Source organism: Corapipo altera, unplaced genomic scaffold (genome assembly GCF_003945725.1).
Source record: "Corapipo altera isolate COAL_440 unplaced genomic scaffold, ASM394572v1 23, whole genome shotgun sequence".
Taxonomy (NCBI): domain Eukaryota; kingdom Metazoa; phylum Chordata; class Aves; order Passeriformes; family Pipridae; genus Corapipo; species Corapipo altera.
Genome location: NW_020884878.1, coordinates 22,687,054 through 22,701,569, shown reverse-complemented (window position 1 = coordinate 22,701,569; position 14,516 = coordinate 22,687,054). Strand labels below are relative to the sequence as shown.

Genomic DNA, 14,516 nt, shown 5'->3' with positions numbered 1-14,516 from the left:
ATTACTCTAGTTAGAAAAGCCAAAATTTTGAGAGGAACATCTTTGTCTAGAATTGGCTTCTGAAAGTAAGGGGTATGATGGCAACAGCTGTGGAAGGCTGTTCTGACCTCTTTGTGTGTTGCATTGCACTGACCAGGCTCACAAAACCAGAATGTAAAGCCTTGAAGGCAGAGCTAAAGTTAGCACCTGCTGTATTGGCATGCTCAGCCCTGAGAGAGTGAAGACTGGCAGGCACTCCAGTACCCTTACGTCAGTCAGTGGTATCCCCAGGTGGGAAGCCTGTGCCATCATTCTTGTGGAGGGTGTGGATGATGCCGTGTAATGAGCTTGTTGCTCCCTAGCAACCAGTGATGCAGATACATGCTGTCTGACCGTGCTGTGGGAATGAAACAAGTCCATCAATGCTCAGGGCATCGCTGATTTGCCTGAGAGTGGAACCTGAATTCTGAAAGAAGAAGGTTTTACAGCTAAATTTCTTCCCACATGCATTTTGCTTCTGCATGATGACCAGGATAGTCTTAAATTTGTACTGGAAAAGGTTGTTTGAATCTACTCCTTCAAAGAAAGAAGCTTACAGATCAGAGGGAAATGCAGAAGGTCTATCAGATGTACAGATGGTTTTTAGAAAAGAAATAATGGATTTTCCAGACTGAGACATGCTATTTTATTTTTAAAGCTGTACTCTCCCTTCTGATGTGGCTACTAGTCAGTCTCAAGAAGAGGTTAACTGTAGGACCAATAGTTTTATAACCTTGGACACCTAACCAAGAGAGAACAACAGCATGTGATGATGCTTTTAAAGATACTGTCATTCCATTTTATATTAGTAGTTTTGTGATTTGTTGGGGACTTTGAAAATTTTTCTTGTTTTTTTCTTTATTTGTTCTGGTTGGTCTTAGCTATTAACTTTTGTTTGACCGGATAAAGTTGCTTCTAAGAGTAAAATACTTCAGCTTGTATTTAACTTTCTAAAACCATATTTTTAAGAAATAGCTGCTTTGTCTCATTAGCTGCATAGAAACCATTTAAATTAGCTCCCTAATCTAGATTTGTAGGATAATATATGTGTAAGGGGCCCCTGTGCATTCAGGCAGGCTGATAAAATATTAAGTTCTTAAAATAATTAATTCAACCAGATAGAAAACACAGAGGTTCCTAGACTTCTGTGTTAGAATAATTCTTGGTATTTTATAATTTTTTGTTGTTGTTGTTATGTGATGGAGAGGTTTTTTATTTGTTTTAAGAGCATCAAGACTATGTGTTCACTCTGTAAATAACTTTGGATGCTTGTTTGGTTTTTTCCATATGAACAAATCTGTTTTCCAGAGTTTGTCATGCTTCAGGTACTGCAGTAAAGCATTTGAAGTTCTCAGCTTCCAAATTAATTTATGAGGATTTGTTGACTCATAATTGATCTGTGCCTGTAGTGAGTATTTAAATGCTTTTGTTTTGCTTGGAAGCTATTTAAATTTCTGAAATTCTTGCTTTGGAAAATATATTTGTTAAATATATATGTTATACTTTGTTATACTGCATGTAACCTCACTCTTTGTAATACATGTATATCTGTCCCTCTTTGGTGCGTGAACGGCTTTTCAGCACAGTCTAGAGTCCAACCTCATTATTGTCTCTTGTCAATTCTACTTTCATATGGCCAGATTGTATGTCACTTTTCAGATAAGATGTCACTTTTAAAATCTAGGCTCTCCTTTTGCAACATGTCTAATCTGAGAAGGTACCTTGGTTCCTGTGTTTGTATGGTGTCAGACTGGTAGATAACAGGCAATAATGTTGAAGACCAAAAGTAATGCTTGGTGTTTCACTGGTGATCCATATCTCGTGAGTAAGAGTTGTTTTCTGGAACACATCATACTGTTTTCCTTCAGCACAGTTTGAAGGAAATATGCCTTATAATAGAGTTAACAGTTTAGAGTACTATATTACATGCATTACCTCTATATTGATGTGTTTGTGTCAAATTAGTATATAAATGGAAAAATATAGCATACTGCTTCTATAACAAAAGTATTGGTCAATGGAAAAGAAGGACAGTGATGATTTTAAGTTGTTGAAAGAACAAGAAATACGTAAGGAAATTATTTTTCATCTGTAGCAGAAGTGAATTAGGAACAGTAATAGAATATTTGATCTGTATAAACATATTCATAATTATTTCCATTAAATATGTTTCTAGTTTACATGCCTTGAAATTATCCATAATTCTGTTGTGGCTAAGAAGTGACTTCTTTGTTAACATAATTAGATGTACTGTAGGCGCATTTACACTGCAGGGTGGTCTTTGTCACTTGTTTGGGTTTTACCTTTTCTTATTTCCCTGTCACAGTTATCTTCACGTAAAAATTCTTTCACCTCTGTTATCACTTCCTTTGAATCTTGCTTGTCTGTAGGTGAGATAGAGGGTTTTTTTGTTTACTTAAATTTTAAAAGGTAGTTCTTTTCTCAAAAGGTATAATATAAGCCCAGGTAAGGAAGTTTTGATCATTCTCCAGTGTCATCTATAGCACTGAGCTTTATCAATTCAGTTTTCACTTCACATACACTTCAGAAGCTGCCTACTCTTTTGTCTAGCCCTGTTTAGCACTTGTTCCTTCATTCTGTGTGTCTTGATTCAGTGTTATGGTATTGGGTTCAGATTAAACAAGCTACCTCAAAATGTATCATCTTGGCGTATTTGTTGTGGAAGTGATTAACCTTAGGCTAAGTACAGTAAAGATAGAATTTTTTTGAGAGTCACCTAAAGCCTGTACTTGAACAGTAATGTGTCTGAAAAGCTCTGTTGAAATAAGTATCAAGTAGACAGCTAAGAATCTTAGAAATATAAAGATTATTAAAGAAAAAAAAAAGAGAAAAAGGCAAGCAAAACTTGTTCTCTGATTTGAACTGTTTTTGTGACAAGGATTTCAAATAGTCATTACCACTGTCCCATACAGTCTGTATGGTAAGTTTTCTAGTACCATTCTCATTTTTTTTCTGAGGACATCTTGACAGGTCAGTGGCAAAGGAGCAATTGGAAGGGTGCAGGCATAATCCTGCTGTATGCCTTGCAGTATATTGTGGCAATTATTCTGCCAAAAGGTCGGGAGAGAGGAAGTGAGCAGACTGTGGGTTGTGAGATCTGGGATATTTCAAGAGCCTCTCTGAGAAAGCTGCCATAAAAGCAACGGTTGAGTGAATGGCACAGTAAAAATTTATGTATAAAGATTTGGGATTAAATTAACTTGGAAATAGTAGTAGTATTTAATTTTGGACAGCAAAGACTATGGAGGCTGTATTGTTTTGAGTTTTTGATCAGTCTGAAGTGACTGATCTCTATAGAGGAAATTACACATGTTCAATACTGGTTTTGTTTGACATATTAGCAAATTTTTTTGTACAGTTGCTACTGAGAAGTGTATATGTAGTTACTGGCATTCTTCTTTCCACCATTTAAATTGGAAAGGTTGCATATGTGGATTTGGGGGCAAATTTTCTTTAAATGTGGTTTATTTAGCTATATGTTAATGCTGCACATGGGAAGATAAAAATGGATAAGGTATTGAGAGCAAGTGTATTTATACTCAGTAAAATAGCTACAACTGACTGTTTTACTGGACACATTCTATGCAGCGTAATGTTCTGTATATGGTGCCTGTACACATCAGTCTGATTTCGTTTGGCATGTATATTCATAACACTGTGTTAAATCTTATAAATTCTTCATCCTGTAAATTTGCACAGTTTTGCACCATCTTACATGTCTGTGTGTGTAAATACATTTTTTACTAACAGAACAATGGAAAAACTAGGGAGAAAGCTTTCCAAATGAAGAGGAATAATGTGTATTTGATTTGGAAGAAATACACAACAAAAACATTTTCAGTAAAGCAGTTATATACTACATGCTGAGCCATTTGCCTGATTGATTAGTATGGTTTGCTAAGAGTTGTCCTTCGGCTTCTGTTTGTGTCCATGTACTGTCTTTTTTGTCTCACATTTTTTTTGCATTGGCTTTAGTACTTTACTGCATAGGAAATAGACCTTTGTGAAACTCAGTTTTAAGACATCTGTCTGTCCTCTGTAGTGCGTGGAGAATGATAGATTGATTGTTGTGGGTTTTTTTTTTTTTAAATCTTGCTATCAGTGTCAGCCCTGCATAATTTACAGTCTGAACTGGACTAAGAAAAATTTGAAGATGGTAGAAAAAAGCACCTTAAAGTAACAAGCTACATGTGTAGAATAATTTTGATAACCAGTTTTTTAGAAGAAAGGCAAGCAGGAATGATTTCAGGAGCGGACTCTGGAGATATGAATTTGAAAGCTAGCATGTTTTTAAGTGTTTGCTAAATAGGAATAGTGGTGGTACTTACTTACATGGAAAATTTCAAAATATGGACTACAGGAGAGACCTAATGCCATTCTTTTATTCTTTTCCACTAATAAAGAAGTCTGTTTTTTCTTTCTAACTGCTGTAGATTAGATGCAGAAGGGGACATCGGTATTGCTGCACTGAATATTGCAATGCCTAAGAGGCAGGTGCCCTGCCTTGCCCGAATGGAAAGTTAAACCAAAGCCTAGGCTGGAGCTACTACATACCTGGAGTGGTGGGAATACATCACTTGTCATTTCCAGTGGTACTATCTGAGGGATTATTTTTCTCTCCTGGATTGACCTTCATACTCTTTGGCAGTGTCTTAAAATAATAGGTGCAAGCCTTGGATTTTAAGGATAGCAAAAACTTGTTATCCTTCAGATCCATTCTCGAGCAAATTGGCAGAAAGTTCCAATTTTACTCTGTTTTGTCACTTAAATGGTAAATGTCAAAGATGAAAGCATTATAAGTGTGGGCAAAAAGCTGTATCTCAGTAGTATAAAATGAGTGAGAGTGTATTAGTGGATGAGAGGGAGTAGCAAAATGGGATTTAGCTGAGAATGGCACGTATTGGGTCGGGAGGAAGACAACAGTAACAAGCTGATGGCTCTGATTTTTTTGTACCTATATTTTAAATGAATTGAAAGGATGCCCAGAATAGTAATAGTGAATCAATGCTGCAATTTATTCTTATTGTAAATGTAAAGAGCAAGGGAAGAAAGCGCACTGCAGTGAAACCAGATGATTATTTTTTTTTAGTATGGATTTTAGCACTTTTTGGTTTAGAAAGGGTGCTCTATCAAGAGATTAACATTGAAGGCATTTAACTTGCCTAATTAATTATGGCACTAAATTCTCAAGACAGTAAAGTAGTGAGATGCTGCAGTGGGAAATTGTAGCAAAGGGGATCAGAAACATGAATAACTCTTAGTATTTGTTTTTCAAACTTTTGTAATCTTTTAATCTTTTAGTACACATTTAAAAGTCTGTGGACACTCATTTGTGTATCCACAGAGTATATGTACCAGAAGCGTATATACTTAATGCAGATTAATATTGTTCTCCTTTTTCTATATTTTGTGTTTTGGCAACATGTTTCATCTTAAGATATTTACTAATTTCAAAATTGACATATGTTTCACAATATTAATGTATTTACCCAATCTGCAAGTAATTGAGGCAGATAGTCAGTAGCAGGTTATTTACAGTTTGCATTTCATTGAGCTAAACAAAGCTGTGCTTATATTATAAACTACAATATTTATATTTACAGTGCATAATTCTGAAATACAGTAGTCTCACCAGGTGTCACACAGTGAAAAATTTGCCAGTGTTTCAGCAATTACAGAAATATTTCTTCTGTTTATTTCATATGTTATGAGTTGCCTTAGCCTGAGAGGGACATAGAGCTTGTTAGTTCAGGCTAAAGTCTGCCACCTTATAGTTAGGGGGAAAAAAAAAAAGAAAAAGTTGAGACATCGCTGTTCTTCAGAACAATAAGAGCAGTTGCGTCTTAGGGAGTTGGAATGCTTTTCCATTTTTATTTTTGTGATCCAAAGTACAAGAATGAAAAGATCAGACATTCCATCCCTACACCTAAGTATTATGTATTTGTTCTGTTTAGAAAGATCAAGATGTGCTATTGAAGATATTTTGAAAAGAGGAAAAACACTGAACTTTCAGTGCTAAAATTGCACTTTAATATGTTACTAAGATTGCATCTACTGCTGGCAGATGGTAAACAATAACTCTGAATACTTGTGAGATTTTTTTTTTTCCGAGGTTTTTAATGAGCTTTCATTTAAAACAAGGAAGGTCAGTTTTCATCCCTTGTTTTATCGGTGAAATTAAGGAAACTGTTTCAAGAGCAAGATAAGCAGAGGACCTACTCATACCTTATAAAAGAATGTTTTAAAAATTCTTATACTCATTTTTTGTTATATTTATTTTGCCAAGACTAAAGGACAAATAAATTAGTTTCTTCTCCTTCAGAACTTGCTGAAATCAATGGAAATCTTGACACTAATTTCTACACCATGCTTCAGCTGCAATGTTGGTGTTTAGAAAAGCCTGTTACAGGAATTTGTATAATCATCACTAATTTGCTCAAATGCTAATAATCGCCTGGAAAGGTCCTGTCTATCCAGAGAGAGCTGCCTTAACCAGTCGCAGTCACCATGTACATGTTTAAAGAATATGATTGTTCTTCCTGGAGATAAGAAACTAAACATTGATGCAGAGATGTACTGCAGCCAGATGTGTGGGAGATGATAGGAAGCTCCTTCTTTCCACCCCTCTGCCCTCCAGTTAGAGTACTCCTATTGTCACCCTTTGGCTTGAGTGTTCCTGTATGTTTTGAGGTGGCTGTGACTGAACCGATATGGGCTTGATTCTTTTTGTTTCCAGCTGAAGCTACAGAATCTGTTCTCTTGTCTTTCTTCCCTTAATGAAGCAGGATCCGTACAGATCCCTGTTGCTTTACTGGCTTGCGTTAGCAGCTGATACGAAAAGGGATTATAGTCTCTGAAAGGAGTTGACAATCACAGAAAGAAGTGTTAGGAAAGCCAGAAAAACACAAACCCATTAGCCAACATCTTACTGCTGTACTGGAAGCGTTTGTAGTAAATGTATTTTAACTGTCTTTGAAGATTAAAAAAAAGGCAAAAAAAAAAGCCTAAGAACATAGTGAGAATGTATTTACAGCAAACATTTCTTGGACTGGTTCCTCAGCTGTCATGACTATGACTGTGCAGTTACTGCTGCTGTGGGAACAGGCTGCGAGAGTGTTTTCTTTACTCTACTTCCTCTCTGGTCTCTCAAACAGATTACACAGGTATGCATGTGTATGCCCTCTTTTGCATAAAACAAAAATACAAAACATGCAGCTGTTTTGCTGGGTTCATTGACTAGACAGGAAGAAATGGCAGAGAGCTCATGGTGTCTCAGAATGGCTGTGCTGGGGCTAGATTTTTTTTTTCTTTTTGTTCTTTTCTCTTTGTTTCTTTTCTTTTTTCCCCTTGAGGTTTTAAAGGAAACAGTTTTGAGGTTTAAGGTTTTTTTGCAACAAAGACTTGAATTTTGTGCCTAAATGGCATCCAGCTTCATTCTTAGAAAGAGGTAGTGATTTAAGCATGATCTGAAGTGTTTGCTGAACAGGAATACTGGTGGTAGAGGAACTAGGAAAAGAGCAGGCACTGCTTGTTTTCTTTTCTAAATGAAACTTCCATTATTTATGTGAACTTTTTCAAAAAATAGAAGACACCTAATGCCACTCTTACTTTCTCTGTTCTTATCCAGTAATAAGGATGTTGTAGGTTAGATGCAAAAAGGGATGTGAGCATTGCTCTGCTGTGCCTAAGAGGTAGGTGCCCTGCCTGCAGGAATGAAAAGTTGAACCAAAGCCTAGCCTGGAGCCACTACATACCTTGTATGGTAAGAATACATCATTTATCGTTCCCAGTGGTACTGGGGGGTTACTTTGCCCTCCTGGAGGTACCTTCAGGCTCTTTGGCAGTGCTTTAGCAGATAGGTGCTGTATCTTGGAATGCTAAAGTTTAGAGCTTGGGGTGGAATAAGTGGATATTAGTGGTATAAGTCAATGGTGGTAGGTTCACTAACTGGAAGTCAACAGTACTGAAGATGTAGGAGGGCTATTAGGAAAATCCTATGGGCTGTGTCTCACTTTTTCTCTGTCCTGGATCTCAGCACCTAAATGTGACCTTATTGGACAGCTACGTGGAGTGGAGATTAAAGCTGAAATTGAACATCTTCTGTTAGTTTCTTTCTTTCAGTTGAACTTCACAGGCTTTTTCTCTGTTCACAGTAGCAGTCTTGGAAGCCTGGACATGGGGGCTGAAAGTTCGGTACTTTCTCAGTTTGGCATTTAAGACTGTATTACCTGCTGCCCAGGAGAGTGCCCTGAAATCACATACAGCAGTCAGAACCTGAACCAGAACTACAGCTGGTGATACAAGATTCTTGGGGCCAGAACTAGACACTTGAAGGGGGGACATGATCAGATCTGTGAGGAAATTCAGTTGATCTGAAGTTTTAACTTTCCAGGCGAACACCTGACCTACAGGCCTTATGTAGGGTCCTGATTGCTTCTGTGACTTTTGCATTCTTGCTTACATGGTTGCCACTTGCTTGGGAAATTAAAACTCACATCTTGCTATTCATAGATAGGTTATCTCATATGTCTAATTATGATATTAAATAGCAGCAATTATAATAACAGAACCACAGTCTTTATGATTTTGTTTTTGGTTTTAGTCTTTTGTTTTTTTGATGGCCACAAGTGCTAAGCTTTGTGTTGAATTTAGTGTTACCAGTGGCAGGTGCATTTAGAGCATACCTGCTAAATTGGGCTTGTACGACTTGCTCTTTTCTCAGAAATGTGTGTGGATCCCAAATGGGTTGAAATTTTCTGCTCAATGGAGATTGAGCAGAAAGGGTTGCTTCTGAGTGTGCAGATGGAGCTCACCAAAGCTGCTTTTTGGGCATGTTTTTTTCCCATTTTTCAGCCTTTCTTTTTCATCTTTTTGATCAAAACAAGAGTGGAACCTCTCCATCCCTGAACATTGATTGAACATTGATGTATTGTTTACCATTGCACACTAATTTTGCATAATGTATAACAATCAATATAATTGTATAAACAGCTTTTAAAGTTAATATTGAATTTATATATAAAACTGATTGCACGGAGTTGTTTTTTTTCTTTTTAATATTCCAGCTTGCATTCTGACTGCTGGAAGCTGACAGATTGATCCTTCACTGAAGCTATCCTCCCATGTCTCTTTGGCTCCTAGAAAATAACTGCAGATATCTAAGAATAGCAGCAGGGTTTGTACCAGTATTCTTTGTAGAAAGTGATTATTTCTCACATCCCAAGTGATTGACACAAATGTAAAGTAATTGTGCTTGAGGTACCAGAGATTGGTGTCGTGGGTTTTTCACCCCTCCTCCCCCTCTCTAACAAAGAAGAAGCCTTCCTTTTTTGTACTACTTATGAAGCTGCAGAAGATGTTTCTCCTCTTAGTGTGTTTTGCTCCTACAATAGTATCTTTTAAAAGAAGGATTATGTTCTCCTAGCAGAATGCTATTGTTGGAATACAGTTCTTACTATGCAGCTAAAGTGGATACCCATTTAAAGTACATTTTCTGCTAAATGTAAACAGCTTATTCTGTAGAAATTAAATAAGAACTGGAGGTAAATTAAAACCCTAGGAAGTGAATGAAAATATGAAGACTGTCCCTTGCTTGGTAGTAATCACTGTATGTCCCTGAAACTCATGGTATCAGCAGATTCAGCAAATTATTTTAATTGGATTTAGAATACAAGTAACACTTCATTGTTTCAGATTCGTAACTGAGGACACTGGTGAATGCAAAAGTATGATTCTGTAGGCATAGCCAGTATTTTGGCGATCTGTATGTGATGCTTTCACAGATTATCTGTTGTCTGATTTGTAGTAAGTGCTGTTAATACTCTAGGAATAAGACATTCAGTACATCTTTAAATTGTGGCTGTTATGTGTGTGACTGCAAAACGTGTACAATTTTAAAATGTATTTATTTTCATTTTGACATCTTATCGGTGTCTTTAATGCACTTTGTGTTCCCTTTGTAAGGACAATGTATATGCAATTTTTCTTGCTCCTTTCTGACCTAAAGGCAATTTTTTAAAAAGATAACATATACCAACTTCACAATGAGAGTTCCATGGTCATGAGTCTGCTCTACTGGCTCTCACACATGCTCCTGTTTACATCTTTTTTCACACTCTCGAATCTTCCTGTATAGTTAAAAGGTTCTATATTTTGTGCAGTATTATTGTTAGTTCTTGTTGAAATTATTTATTGTTGTGCTCTGAGATAATTAAAACATACTTTCCAATACTGTTTTCATTTTCAGGGGAGAGACTGTTTTGAATGCTATGACTGAGGAGGATATGCTTGTGAATTTAAGTACAGAAATTTTGGAGGATGAATCCTTATCCATATTTGTGAAAAACTAGTTATTTAAAAAAAAAAGGAAAACCAACATTTTATTATTGAAAATTAGTGTTTCACCCTAAGGCTACTTATTTTGAGATCTGATAAGATCTTACCAGGCAGAAGACCAGTCTCCTATGTATCAGTTCAGTCGTCTACATCTAATTGATTCTATTTCAGTTTTTCTTGCACTATTTATGGTAATATTGAAGGGTTTTCTTCAGCAGCATTTTAAGTGACTTGAATAACATCTATCATGTTATTTTTTTGGGTAGTCCTTTTTCAGAAGGCCTTAGACTGCCCTCTGTGGAAGTTCTGTTTTCTGTACAAAAAAGTCTTATACATTGTGTTTGAGAAACAGAATTTTCTGAACTTTTTAATTTAATGATTTTTAGTTTAAACTCTAATGTAAAGTCAGTGTCTCAATGGTGGGCATGAAATGGTACCCATAATAGTCTGTTGGTACCCCAATAAGGAATTGATAATTTCTTTTAATTGTACCAGAATATGAACTAAAGCTTAAGGAAGTTAAATAACTTGTGAAGAAATTTAGGAACATTGCTTTGCATAACTTAAGCATTCAGTCTTTATATATCAGCTTTTGACATCATTATAGAAACATAGGCTGAAATACATAGAGGGAGTGGACTTAATAAGCTTCTCCCTTTTGGTATTTGTTGCCAACACTTGTAATATTTCCTTCTGTTGTTGTTGTAGGGAAAATCTGAATCAGACAGCTTATATAAATTTTATAAGCTTAAATTGAGTCCTGATAATACTGCCTGAAAAATGTGTTGTTGGCTTGGAGTTTGATAGCTAAACAATGATTTTGCCTTTGGGTATTAGTAAAGAGAACTCAAAGAGAATTTGTAGTTTAGTTGATGTGTAACATCGCTGTATCTACCTGGTGATTGGTTTAATTAGATGATGGGATGCTAGCCCACTTCTGATTTGGTTACTATTATATTACTTTTGTGCTTAATTTTATTGCAAGAAGATGTAGGAATAGACATTTGCCTCATTCCATATTTATTTTCCCGATGTCATATGAGAGTAGCTGAACTACAGACAGTTCTGTGTTGTAGAATCTGAAAAAAAAGAGAAAGTGTATTTCTGAAGAAAAGTTTCTGCAAATTACGTAGCGCAAACTGTGGGTCAAGGGTAGAGAGAGCAGCGGACCAATGATCAGTCTCAAGACTGAATCCATAATAGAAGTTTGTCTCTCAAACTGTCATCTTTTAGAGAATAAACCCTGGGAAATGAGTCACATCTCATGAAAACTCTTTGTAGTTACAGCTTGAGCCTTTTATACCTGGTAGAGCTGATACAGTTTCTATCAGAACTATTCCTTTTCAGTCATCCCCAGACTCTTGTAGACATACCAGGCTGCCCCACAGGTGTGTTCATCTTCCCTTCAAGCTGACACGATGTTGACTGGGCTTTCTGAAGAAGCTTGGTGTTGACTGCCTTCTCTGTATCTCCTGGAACACCCTGCAGAGAATAACCTCTTATTGTGGTCGTCTTTGTTGTGGCCTTCTGGCAGTTTTTTAGTTTCATAGGTTATACAAATGGAGGTGACAGAAACTTCAGGTTACTGCATTTTCCTTCAGTTCTTAACATTATTAAAAGCCATCAGGGAGGAAGAGGAGAAGGCCAGTTTCTGTTTTAGTTGTCGAATTGAACAGAGCCTTGGCGTTCTTCTGAGGCACTTATTTCTAAAAGTTACTCTTAGTCTATACTGAGACTGAATAGGAGAATTTCCTTCTCATTATGGAGATCTTTGTAGCAAACTGTTCTTATGCTTCACCTCAATTTCTCTCTGAACTTGGCAGAACAGACTGCTCAGAAATACCTTAGAGGGAATTTGAACTGTTGCAGTGCATCTGTTTTTCATGGTGTTAGATTGCAAGGCTTTGAGATCAGTTAAGCACCAGAGGACAAGTCGAAGGGGCAGTTGTCTTTGTTCAGAAAGTGTTGAGTTGTGTTAAGCACTGTAGCATATCCTGTTATGATACTACCAGAGAGAAAGTTTCCACAGGAGCTAAAAATCTTCTGGTTTGTGTCTGGGGAATGTCTTCTTTCTTTATCAAATACTTGTGAAAATAAATTAAAAAAATATGATTAAAATGCCATGTGTCATTATACTATTCCTAAATTATCTGTTTTCTTACCTTGTGAAGCTAGTTACTTGTTCCCAATGTCCATGTATGTTTAAGCAGAATCTTTTAGTAATTTTTCAAGGAAATATTTTCAAATACATGTTTGTTTGTTTTTTTAAATATGTGCTTTTTATTTTAAAGAAGTACTTTATCTTAACACAGAAATACATGTGAACAGTTATATAAATCTTCATTTAAGAACGTAATTTCTTTAATTCGTTCAGCTGTCTGGCACTATTAAATCATTTATATGCACATGAAGCAGTTAGGAGGACAGATCTGGCAGGAACAGACCTTAAGCTGCCTGCAGTGTAGCTTTTGATGCTTTTCTGATACCCATGTTCAGAGTTTGGCTGGCTGCTGCCAAGTTCGCACCTGCATAATGCTTAATTGAAACTCTGCGTGTATTCCTCTTAATAAGAACAAGTAAATAATGTTTTCTGTTATTTACCAAACAACGAAACAACAGTATTATTTCAAGTCACAAGTAGCAATTCATCTTCTGTGCTAGTATTCTATCATTTCTGCCTCATGCACAGAGGATACTCAGGCTTCATTTCTCAGTAGAAATGTCATCTGTATCTCTATGCTTTACCTTGGGTTTAACTTGCTATTTGGAACCCTTACTCAAAATGCAGATCTGGTGTTTTGATTATGGATTGTCACATAAACAGAATGATTGATTAAAGTAATTTACATAGAAGAATTCGTGGTGTTTCTGAGCAAGGGAAAATACACAGAAGCACATGGCACTTAATTACATTGCTTAACAATAAATGTCAAGTTAAACCTTTTTTAAAAAAGATGAATGCTATACTTAAGGAAAATGGAATTACATTTCTATGGTTTGAAATGTTTTACATACTGTATACATTAGAGGGACAATGATATTAACAGTTCTGTACATACAAAGGTGCTGACAGATTTCAGATGGTACAAGGCAAGGTTTTTAGCTGCTGTCCACCTATTGCTTGCAGAGGGAACTCGTTTACTGTAATATGCTGTTAGTCTGAGCTCATTTACCACATTTGCATACAGACACACTTCTTGGAACTGATTGAGAACATGAGGACTAGTGGTTCTGATTTGGTAAATTTGTTGTATATAAACAGGATTTGCATTCAAATTAATGTTTTATATCACAGCCTGATTATACTTTCCATTTTAATGATGTTGAATAAATGGCTATAGTAGATTTCAGAAAGCCACTCCTCTGGTTTTATGTTCCAATTGTAAATTTAATTAAAAATGTCTTTCCCCTGTTTTTTTCTCCTATGCTGAAATTTAGTAACAGACCTGGAATTTCTTCTCCTATTAAATGAAATGCTTTGCAGACGCTGCTGAGCTCTTTGGACTGGAAGTCAGCTTAAAGAAGACAGAAGTTCTCTATCAACCTGCACCTCAGGAAGTCTTCCATCATCCCCATATCACCATTGGTCAATCAGAGCTCAAATCAGTCCAGCAGTTTAATTACCTAGGCAGTCTCATCTCCTTGGATGGTAAGATTGACGGAGAGATAGACAACAGGTTAGCAAAGGCATATAGTGCCTTTGGAAAACTCCATAAAAGAGTTTGGCGAAACAAACACTTGAAGAAGAGTACCAAGGTCAGTGTTTACAGAGCCATTGTGCTGTCTACTCTTTTATATGGATCTGAATCATGGGTCATCTACCGCCACCACCTGCGTCTCCCTAGAACACTTCCATCAGTGCTGTCCGTACAGTCCTAAACATCCACTGGTCAGATTATGTGACCAATACATCTGTTTTAGAACAAACAGCAGTCACAAGTATTGAGGCCATGTTGATGAGAACACAACTGCGCTGGGCAGGGCATGTCTCAAGGATGAAGGACCACCGCCTCCCTATGATCTTGCTTTACGGTGAACTTGCCACTGGCTGCCGCACGAGAGGAGCCCCGAAGAGAAGATACAAGGACTCCCTGCAACAACATCTCAGCCTCTGCCCATAACTGGTCTGCTCTGGCCTCCGG

The 14,516-nt window shown here is 36.7% G+C and overlaps 1 protein-coding gene across 1 annotated transcript in view; it reads left to right on the top strand.

The window, feature by feature from the left end:
• The window catches only part of NUBPL (nucleotide binding protein like), an 84,393-nt gene that overhangs the window by 33,441 nt on the left and 36,436 nt on the right, over nt 1–14,516 (top strand). The gene's annotated exons all lie outside the window — the stretch shown is intronic.